The sequence below is a fragment of the Octopus bimaculoides genome, chromosome 7 (assembly GCF_046866305.1).
Source record: "Octopus bimaculoides isolate indiv1 chromosome 7, ASM4686630v1, whole genome shotgun sequence".
Taxonomy (NCBI): domain Eukaryota; kingdom Metazoa; phylum Mollusca; class Cephalopoda; order Octopoda; family Octopodidae; genus Octopus; species Octopus bimaculoides.
The window spans coordinates 84,344,380-84,356,702 of record NC_142934.1 but is presented as its reverse complement, the minus strand read 5'-3'; the positions used below and the strand labels follow the sequence as shown (position 1 = coordinate 84,356,702).

At 34.7% G+C, this 12,323-nt stretch overlaps 1 long non-coding RNA gene across 1 annotated transcript in view; it reads left to right on the top strand.

The window, feature by feature from the left end:
* Positions 1–547: 547 nt before the first annotated feature.
* LOC128248395 (uncharacterized) overlaps positions 548–12,323 on the top strand; it is a 12,561-nt gene continuing 785 nt past the window's right edge. The window contains exons 1-2 of the long non-coding RNA XR_008264643.2: positions 548–610; positions 11,417–11,559. This is a non-coding gene — a long non-coding RNA (uncharacterized LOC128248395). The remainder of the gene's footprint in view (positions 611–11,416; positions 11,560–12,323) is intronic.

Sequence of the window (12,323 nt, the reverse complement as noted above, 5' to 3'; positions counted from 1 at the left end):
TTTATATCTGACCTCTATATAATTCATTTGGAAAATGCGTCATATAGATGTCTTTATTAAATGCCTTTACTAACCTATTTTACTATTATTATATACATCGTTGATTTTCCCTACAAAATTCTGTTCAGACCTAACACTTGTCTTACTTAGCGTTGGTTTTTGCTTCCGCATTCAGTAATTGTTCACCATAATGCCAGAAGAACAAAGTTATCAATAACTTCTACCATTTGAAATAAATTCTTCGATATCTCTTTTAAGAAACCTGTGGTTTTCTGATTGTTCGAGTAGAAATATACTTTTTCACCTTGATTCACTCGTATTCGGAAATCAACGATAAATTCTTTGTACCATGTGAACAGTGAGCTGTCATATTCATTCTTCAGATTGTTAACAGACAGCACTTCAGTTTTAAAAATGATCTTTCCCACCTCTAAGTTGAGTATTGCACTGTATGACTGTACGACAGTATGAATGTAAAGATTACACACATATGGAGACATAAACCATAGTAATACTCGTTTTTCTATAGTTTCTGTTTTATTTTATAGAAAAATCAATAGCCGGATGTAAAGAAAATACGTGTGCGGCTCTATCAAATCAGCAATGTAAAGTGAGTTTTAAAATTCTCTTCATCCTAATGTTAACCTGACCTAGATAAGAGCAATATTTGGTTGATAATTTAAAATGGATAATTATTTCAAATAGAAAATTGAACGTCTAACAATCTGTGAAACAACTCTCTATTGTGAATGTTTGTTGGGTTGCTATTAGCAACTAATTGACCAATCAACTTTACAATGGCTAATCAATAAAAGCAATTTCCAACACATACAAATCATTTAAGCTCAATTGACAGTCACAATACATTAACTGAATCCAAACATTTTATATCGATTTCCAAAATACGATCAGTTTATATACAAAATTATTTGTCTATCTTGTTAAATTACCAGATTTTGTTGCAAAAGAGCTAATATTTAAACATTTACGTAAATTTGAAAAAGTCTCTCCTCTATAGTAGAACGGATATGGAAAGTTGAAACGTTGATGCATTTCCGAAAGTTAATAGGGGTGGGCTTATAGTGGTTTGTATGGGTAATGGGAAATTCGCTGAAGACACGGTTATAAATATGATTCTGTGAGTGAGCACGAAGGTACACAAGCACGTAATATACCGTGTGTGTATTTGTGTGTGTGTGTGTGTGTGTGTGTGTATGTGTGTGTGTGTGTGTGTGTGTGTGTGTGTGTGTGTATGTGTGTGTGCGTGTATGATATATACTCTCTCACACACGCACATATATGAAGGGATGTTGAAAATTTCTTGGTTTTAAGGGTGTCGTGAAAGGCCTGGCTGGAAGCCCAACCTTCTAAGTTCTTTTACAATGCTTAGAAAAACTGAAGGGCCGCTCTGATAAGTATGTGAATCTCAGAGGAGAATATGTTGTATAAAATCATAATTAAGTGATCCTCTTGTATTTCCTTTTACCCATAGTGAGGAACTTTTCAACATCCCCTTCGTATTATTTCTTGTAACAGTGGAAGCACACATAAAGCTAAATATAAAAGCATATAAACATTGGGTTGGAAAAAAAAACCCCTTTCGGATAGAAAAAGGTCAAAGGTTGCCCTTGGGACTTGAAATCACATGTTCTGTAAACGTCACAACAGTTCTACCATTATGTCAATGCTAACTTTTCATTTTAGAAATTTTGTTTTTTTCCAACAGAAAATAGTATGTTACAGCAATTCCTCGATTATCGCGGTTGTTACGTTGCAAAAATCCGCGAAGTAGAAACAGAACTGTACTGTATAACTGTATATTTTTTGTTGAAATTGTTTTTGGAATCTCTGGAAATTTTTGGGAAATCATTTTTTTAAAAAATCTCTGTACATATGTACAAATACACGCATTCACTCGCACATGCACGTAAACACATAGCTATTATGGCCGTCACCCGGAATCGATAATGATTTGACAGTATGAATCATGCCTTTAATAATTGATTGCTTTAGAGTTTAACGTTGTCGCAAGTTGACATGCTCCACCTCCATTCTTATTCTGGCGGATAACCCAGAATATGACGGTGGCTGGTATTCATTTCAACTGATTTTTAACAGTACACAGCGCCATCTGGTCTGGTAATCGAATCTATGACTTTGTGATTGTGAGATCATATGTGCCTTCCTTTGAGTCTATGTAAGAGAATATGTGTGTGTGTGGCTTTGTGTGTAAGGGAATCTCTCTCTCTCTCTCTCTCTCTCTCTCTCTATATATATATATATATATATATATATATATATATACATATATATATATACATATATATATATATATATATATATACATATATATATATACATATATATATATATATATATATATATATATATATATATATATATATATATATATATATACATATATATATATGTATATATAGACATATATATATATATATATATATATACATATATATATAGACATATATAGACATATATATATATATAGACATATATATATATATATATATATATATATATATATATATATATATATGTATACACACACACACACACACACACACACACACACACACACACACACACACACACACACACACACACACACACACACACATATATATATATATATAAATGAATGAAATATAGGTTTTCAGACGTTGGGTAACTGCGCGTACGATAACTATGCCAGACCAAGGCATCCACTGCCTATCACTGTCTCTCACTCAGAATCAAAATAGTGTTGAAAAATATAAATCCGACATACAACCAGGTCAGTTGGAACGGAACTCGGTCGTAAGTGTGTGTGTATACATTATTATTAAAGCTGCAAAAACATCATTAAAAAGTCATAAAAAAACTGCTACTCAGAGTTTCACGTTTCCATTCATCAGATTCATTCTGGATCACAACTGCCCGACGAAAGGGATACTTTTGTGAAGTTCTAGTAGCTTTAATAATAAAGCATATTACTCACCTTGTTTCACATTTATGTGCTTACTCTGGTATATATATATATATATATATATGTATATATATATATATATATATATATATATATATATATATATATATATATATATATATATATATATATATATATATATATATATATATATATATATATATATATGTACATACACACACACAATATGTGTGTTAGGAACACATATGTAAATCACCGAGAAAGAGATTTGAGCGCCTGCTTAATTGGTCAAGGGAGAAGAAAAAAACGCATTTAAAGTTTTATAAATATATTTTTTGTATAACAATCGTGAATGAATATATTTTTCTTTTTTTGTATATAAATGTATATATCGTTTGCATTTAAAGAGAATGTACAGAAATGGAAAAATGGAAAAAAAAGGGGTAGAGAAAAATAAATAGATAGATAGATAGATAGATAGATAGATAGATAGATAGATAGATAGATAGGGAGAGTGATTGAGAGTGGGGGGAGAGAGAATGTCGTAAGACATTATAGATACTACGTCGCAGTAAAGGTAAAAAAAAAACGCTCACATTGAATTGATATCAACCGTTTAGTTGAAAAGAGTTTCAAAAGCCCCATTTTGATAAAAATATATCAAAATTAGAATTTTAAGGAATTTTATAGGTAACGGAGAAATTAATTATTGCTTTCTTTTCGTACAAGTTACATAACTCCACCTAAATGATTAGCAGCGTTCTTCATTATAGTATCTATAATATATCTGTCTGTCTGTCTGTCTGTCTGTCTATTTATCTATCTATCTATCTCTCTCTCTTTCTCTCTCTCTCTATTTATCTATCATTTCATAACTACTAATTGAGTTTGAGAGATACTTTATGACACGCCATTGATTTTAGGCTGTAATTTCTGTGATAGCAGTCAGCAGGAACCGTTATATATAAATGCGTTAAATTCCTCTTTCCTTTGCTTTCCACCTATAGCTACGGATTTCCAAGAACAATATTTAAATCTCAAATAAAAAATATGGATTAAAAGCACGTAAACAATGTCCTCTTGTTTAAACGCAATTCTGTGGCTTCGACTTCATTATTGACTCTATACGAATCTAAGCCGCATTTATTTTCATCTTTGAAATGCCACAAATCTTAAATCCTTCCTTTCTACCTTCTAACCACCTTTCTTATCCGAGATACACTCAAAGAACACAGTTTGGGATTACCTGGAATCCCTCTCTCTCTTTATCTCCCCCTCTCTCTCTTTCTGACAGGTACCTGGAATTCAAAGGATCCAATCTTGCCATATTGTGTCACTTTGTGTCAGCTCAAACAATTACATTAAGTATCTGCAGGGCAGCGTGATTTAGTGGTTACGATGTTGGACTAATGACTGTAAGATTGTGGTTTCTAGTCCTGGGCCGGAAGATGTGTTGAGGATCTTGATCAAAACACCTCTTTTCACGTCCACTCGGCTAGCAAAAACGAGTGTAGGAAGACTCGAACTCGAGCCGTCACTATTACGGACTTCAAGCCATGCCATCGCTCCACTCTTTCACGTGTGAAGCCGAGTTATCAGGCAATCAGTGGCTGGTTTTCACGTGATAGCTTCTCCAGATCTTTCTAGATTGTTCCATGTTAAAACCTATAAATAAAGTTAGTTAAAGAGCGCCATTCGCAGAATGTTGCAGACGTCCAAACGGAATGTCATCGCCACTCTCGTTAGGAGTGGCGATGACAGTGAGTGCTAGGCTGCGGTTCGTTACAAACACTTCTCATACATAGGCGCAGGCATGGTTGTGTAGTAATAAGCTTGCTTTCCAACCATATGGTTCCGGTTTAGGCCCACAGCATGGTACTTTGGGCAAGTGTCTTCTACTATAGCCTCGGGTTGACTAAAGCTTTGTGTGTGGATGTGGTAGACGCGAATTGAAACAAGCCTGTCCTATATTAAAGATATGTGTGTGTGTGTGTGTGTGTGTGTGTGTGTGTGTGCTTGTGTATCTGTGTTTTTCCCCCCACCGTCACTCGACGACCAATGTTGGCGTGTTTATGTCCCCGTAACTTAGCGGTTCGGCAAAAGAGCTTGATAGAATAAGTACTAAGTTTACAAAGTCCTGCAGTCGATTTGTTCGACAAAAGGCGGTGTTCCAGCATGGCCGCAATCAAATGACTGAAACAAAAAAAAAAACAGAATAGTCGTTCTAATGTCAGCGTGCTTATCCTGGCAAGCATTATTTAACGGCAGATATAAAGCAGCGCGCATATATATGTCGAATCCAGCCTCAGTGCTAAGTTTTGATATCATGTTACATTGCAAGTTGCTTTATATTTCTTACATCTTGTTTACCCTATGTGGATATTTTGTAATTCATGACCAGCCTGGTATGATGTGAGACGCAAATAAAATCAAAACTAAATGTTCAAAGGGTGTTGTTAAATCATTCAGACACATCCTTTGCAAAAGCAATTTGTGACATAATTAATGTGGTGAAGTCGCAACAGGGCTAGCAAGCCAGCGAAAAATGGCGGATTTGCTTAAGAAACATAAGAGAAAAGAACATCTGGACTGACGGGTCATAGGCCAACCCTGGTTCTAGGTATTACCGTATCTAGCGAGCATTCAGTTGCTTACAGACTCGTATATTTCATGAGAAGGAATTCCATATGACAAAACGATTCAGAGAAACCAACACGAAAACAAAATGCCGGTCACTTATTTTAGTGATCAATTGAACGTCAGCAACCAAATCGTTCAACTGAACCAACGATTGATAAGGTAGTCGGAAAAAATAGTACGGGATGTTTTTGGAAGAATTGACTTGGAGCTAAATAACCCTGACAACAGCAAGAACAACAAGTATAACTTCTTTGATCGACGTTTTCACTTCTGAATTCCTTTGCGAACATCAGCAATTACCTACAGCAACGAAATCCTTAGTAGATATTTGATCGTCTCTTATCGTTTACTGGCGACAGCTAACTCAATTCTCTCTTTCAGAAATCGTTAATCTCAAGCGCTAACATGATCACAGCTCGTTTTTCCTGTTAGTTATTTTTACAACTACGCCCAACCTGGCATAGAGCTTCCACTATTTTTCAACTAACTACACCAATTAATTTCTTCAATAAACACGTCAGAGCGTCCTTTGTCGTGTATGATGTGATGATCTGAGCAAGACGGGCACGTTTCAGAAAATATTCATATTTCGATTTGGATGTATGTACGTGCGTACGCATCTATGTACGTGCGAACGCATCTATGTACGTGTGTGTCTTTCTCTGTCTTTCTGTGCATGCGGTACATACATACATACATACATACATACATACATGCACACATGCATATATACATGCATGCATAAATACATGCATGCATGCATACATTCATAGACACAGACACGCATATACACACATGTATACATACATTCTACATAATTGCATACAGACAGACATACATAGATACATAGATACATACATGCATCCATAACACACACAGACAAACACATATATATAGATAGGTAGATAGATAACTAGGTAAATAGATAGATAGATAGATAGATATAGAGGTAGGTATAAAGATATATGTCTGTATATATGTATATTTGTGTGTGCGTACATCTATCCATCCATCCATACATACATACATACATACATGCATACACACACATGCACACACACAGAGTATATATATATATATATATAGGAAAATGTAAAAAAGCCAGAATGCTGAACTGGGAGCATAATTTAATTAAGATTTTTTCTAACCGGTTTTCATTGCGATGAAGCAAATTATCAAGAAGGAGAATGAAAATGTTTTTTTACAAAGAAGTACAAAAAAGTACAAAATGAAGAAAATAATATATAAAACAATAATATATAAAAAAAATAAATATACCCATACATTATATTGTCTTTGAGCTTTTGTAGTTCAATAGTAGTTCATGTATAAATTGGTAGGAAAAATAAGGATGCATGAGAGTTGAGTTTTGTTAGGTTTAAAAAAAGGGGTTAAAAGTTTGTGTTAAGCAGGAAATGTGGTGTCAAAACAGGAAGTGTGTGTAAGGGGAGACAAGTGTTTTTAGTTAGAGTTATGAGCTCTTTTTTTCAAAACAGGAAGTTTGTGTCTGTTCATAGAGAAATAAGGTCACTGATGGGTGTGTGTGTTAAGAAATGGTTGGAATTTCTCTATGAAAAGATTCTCCTTGTTGATTCTTTCTTGTGTGGAGATTCTGTCTTTACATTGATAGAAAGGGAATATAATGAATTTAGGGTTTTTGTTTCTGGCGCAAGAGTCTATGTGGCCACTGAGTGGAATTTGGCGGTATTGAGGGAGGTTTATTTGTTCCTTATGGACAGCTACTCTTCTACGTAATGGGAGGCTCGTCTGTCCGATATAGAAGTTTTGGCAACCTGCGCAAGTAAGGACATAAATGAGGTTACTCGAGGAACAAGAGAAATTGGTTTTAATTTTAAACTTTGTTCCTCGTTTGAAGGTAAATTCAGAGCCTTCAAGTAGGTAAGGGCAGGTGCCACAATTAGGGCGTGCACATTTTTTAACTGATGGGGGTGGAAGTGGTGTATGTAGTTTGGAATTGGTTAATAATGTTTTCAAAGATTTGTGTTGCCTTTTGCATTTAAGGACTTTGTGTGTATTAATGATATTGTTCATTTTCGGGTCTGTGGTGAGTAAGGGGAGGTTTTGTTTAATTGTGGTGAATGCTTCGATGTTATTGGGGTTATGGGTGGAGATGTATGGAAGTATTTTGGGGTTGGGTGTGTTATTATGTTGGTTGGTTTTTAGTGTGTTATATATATGATGTGGTATACACACGCACATAAATGTATGTGTACATGTGTGTGTGTGTGTGTGTGTGTGTGTGTGTGTGGGTACGTATGTATGTGTATATATATGTATACATATATTTATTCATATTGTGAGTGCGTGAGTGTGTACGTATGTGAATGTGTACGTATAAATGTATGTGTCTTTGTATATTATATATACCGAAGCTTGCCACAAATCATAATGCTTAAATATCAATTAGAAATCGATAGATATCTGGTAATAATTACTTCTTAATGCAAATATTCCTTAAACAACTCAAGAAACAGTTTCTCAATGAACTTAAGCTGAGCTTGACGGTTTTATTATGGGAGACTTTATTTGCATATTTGATATATTCGATTTCTTACGAAGTGTTTACCATCAGATACTGACCATTGGAATTCAGAGCCAAAGTCTATAGTTATTTATTTATTTATTTATTTTCTTATTTTTTATTAGTGATCAATAGTTTATAATGGCTGAATAAAACTGACTGAAATATGGCAGCAGTTTCACCAATAAACCCGTAAATCATACAACAGGTCGCGTGTTAATTCCGATAATCGCGCAAATGGGATAGAATGGTAGACATGAATGTGTGGTTAAGAAGCTTGTTTCCCAACCGTATGGTCTCGTGTTCAGTCCCACATGCGGTACCTTGCGCGGCATTATGTTTTCTGCAGTAGTTCCTGAACAACCAAAGCCTTTTCAGTGGATTTGCTTGACAGAAACTGAAAGAATCCCATTGTTTACATACGAGGTGGTGCTGCAAAGTTCCTGGCTTTGAGTAAAAGAAAATACATGAAGAACAGTTAATGATGATTTTATTCAACATATTCCCCTCTCAGATTCACACACTTATTACAGCAGACCTTCAGTTTTTCTAAGCCTTGTAAAAGAACTCGGAAGATTGCGCCTCCAGCCAGGCCTTTCGAGACATCCTTAAAACCAGGAAGTTTTCAGTACCCCTTCGTACATATATATAAGAAAATAAGATAATAGAGATAATTAATAATTATTTATTAATTACAAAATTGGACATCTCTGACAGCTGTTTCGATTAAAAAACTTTAGAAATTAATATATATATATATATGTATATATATATATATATATATATATATATATATATATATATATATATATATATATATATATATATATATATAACGTGAGAGAGTTAGGGGTTGGGGGTTCAACCCACTAAGGGATAGTATCTATCCAGTATACTGCTGGGAGGGTACCCAATTATTGCTACACTAGTGCTATACTAGGTGCAATCAATGGGAGCGGGTAAAAGTGGAGGTTTTACCCAAAATTTGTGTAACAATTAGAAAATGGAGGATAATATGCTGAACCCAACTACTTGCAGACGGTGTATCCCGTTGAATTCATTAATTTAATTCATAGCAAAAGTGCCAAAAAAAGGAAGAAAAGAAAAAGAAAGAAAGAACCAAAGCACAGGTGTCCATGGCAGACTATGTTATTTTGCCAACATGGTTTACATATAGAAGTACAAAGTACATAAGGAATTAGAGGATGAACAGAAGTTTAATCTTACAGCTGTTTCGGCCTAGTTTTAGCAAGCCCCATTTTATCCGAATATTCCTTTCCAGAGTGATTATCGGATGACATTTTGAAATGGGGTTACAAGCCCGAACCTCTAGGCCTCTTCAGAGATTCACAAAGGGTTACATACAAATGTAGAGCAAGAGGCAAAAACAGAGGTGTGGTAGAGACCAGAAGAAAAACAACAGCAAAAATAAGATGGAAATAAAAATAAAAATAAAATTAAAATTAAAATTAAAAAAAAATATATATATATATATATTTATATTAATTATATGTATATATGTATGTATGTATGTACGTATGTGTATATGTATATATAAATTTGTGTATATATATCTGTATCTATCTATCTATCTATCTATCAGTGGTGACTCCATCACTCGGGCAGCACGGGCTTAGCTCGAGTATAAATTTAGTAAAGTGAACGTGTATTTGCAAGCTGATTCAATTTCTGCCAACACTGTAATTGTAGTCAATAATTCGGGCTCCCTTTATTGAACCCGGTCGCAGTTCATTTATTTTCGTTCAACGTCTGGCGGTCGTCTTAGAGGTGCCCTGTATCAAAAAAATATCATTCGTAGCAGATGTTCTCTCGACATCGTTCACACGCGCCTGACTCAGGCTCAGAAGTTACAGTCCGAGTTGTTATCTATAATCGTAGAAATTAAAAGTAATTCAAATTCAATGTTTTCTTGAAACAATAAATTTCTATCGAAATTAGGATTTAAATTCCAATCTATGAAAAGTTTCCCTTTTACAATATTCTTAAAGGTACGAAAAATTATCCAGCAAATCGGGCTAATACGAACGAGCCTAGAAGGTGTAAAAGACTAAGTGGTATCTCTTGTCAAGAGTACAGGCGACAGACAGATCGCTCATGTTTGTTGTGCACTCCGCTGTCGCCATTTGATTGCTGTTACTCTGTGTGTCTTTGTGTAAAGATCAGTTGTGTTTTGCAGGGCTGGTTTATTTTGAGCCTTGACTTAGAAATGTGCTAGATATGAAGAAATAAGCGATTTGGGGCTAGAAATATTGTGGAAAAACGTGAAATTCTTCGAGCAGATATATCTCTTATGCGAAATCTGTGATGAGCCCTGGAATCACCTGTGATATATATATATATATATATATATATATATATATATATATATATATATATATATATATATATATATATATATATATATATATATATATATATATATATATATATACATATATATATATACAAGTCTGTATAAAAGGAAGTTGTTCTCTCTTATGGATATATTATCCAAGCGCACACCATTTTTGCACTTATATCGACTAACGAAATTGGAAAGTTTTCATATGTACATTTATTTATGTGTATATGTGTTTATCGTTGGTTCTTCGATATTTGTACTTTCCACACGTATTTATTTATATTATTGTTACGTGAATGAATTTGCTTACGCCTTCTATTATCTGTCCTATGTCTTGATTTCATTTTTCGTCTGAGAGAAATTAGGCATTGTAATGGGTACTGGGAATATCCCCGCTCCTGGGTATTACTGGGTGCCTCATCTAGTATTATAGTAAATATAAAAGGTTGAACGGTCATTTTGTGTGTAGCAACTTCGCCTCATGTGGCAATTTCGCAACATGTGGCAACACTGGTTCTGACGTGTCTACACAGCGACGCAGTAAAATGACGATATAAAGTTTCAGTGCTACAATGGGAAATTATTGTTTTGCTTTACGAGTTTTTGCTTTACGAGCGATCTCTGAGAACAAATTAACTCCTTAGCAGGCATCACTGTACATAGATGTAGATAGCTACGCTCACACACGTACAAAAACCTACAATTATAGAAGTATACAATGAAGTTTAATGTGCTAAAGGAAAAAAAAAAACCCAGTAAAGAATCTGATATATCGGGTGATTTCTCTTTATCAAAGAGAAGAAGAAAAGAATAGAAAAAGAAGGAAGAGGCTAGAGAAGGAGGGAGTGTGAACAAAACCGTAGAAAATCTGTTAACTTGGCATCTCTTAGGTGGAATACAAATTAACAACTCCATTTCTCTGAAGATTGTAGATTTGATGTGTGTATAAATGGATTGACTTCTGGGATTGACCACGTGATGTAAATTGATGCAGACACCTCAGATGAGACCCCGGTGAGGGTCGAAAATCGATTTAAGCTATTCGTCATTTTTTCAGTCGATGGAGATGTAAGTAAATTTGACGTTTTTTTTTTCTGTCTACTATGAAGGTTTCTACACACGCGTGCGGAAGCACACACACACACACACACACACACACACACACACATACATGTGCGCCCGTACTCACGCAGGCACACACGCACACACACACACACAAATATCATTGAATAACAATTTAACTCGTAAGCAAATTAATGTTTCGTTGATTGGTTCAGCAAAATAAAACATTTAATACATTCGAGACTTGAGACTTATTGATAATATATATTAATATATATATATATATATATATAGAGAGAGAGAGAGAGAGAGAGGCGCATACATACAGGGTGCAGTGAATAAATTGTCGTCTAAAATACACAAAAATAAAAATAACACTGACAGCTCATTTTAACAGATATATTTACCAAAATTACATAAAAATATATCGAAATACTAAAGAGTAAATTTATTCAATAAAATCGCCATTGCCTTCAACCACGGCCCTCCAGACAACTTCGAAACCTCCTGCAATTCTTCTGGACGGTCTCCTTATTTAATTTGATGAATGCTACCACAATCCTTGTCTTCAGTTCATCTTAGGTGTTGGTCTCTCGCTAAATTGCGCCCCACACATAATAATCCACGGGGTTGCAGTCTGGGGAGTTAGGTGGCCATATGTTAGGGGTGATGTAGTCGCAAAAATTGTCTGACAGTCATGACTGAGTTCTCCTGTTTGTGTGGCATGGTGCAGAGTCCTGTTGCTAGACATAGGGTCTTCCAGCAGCCAC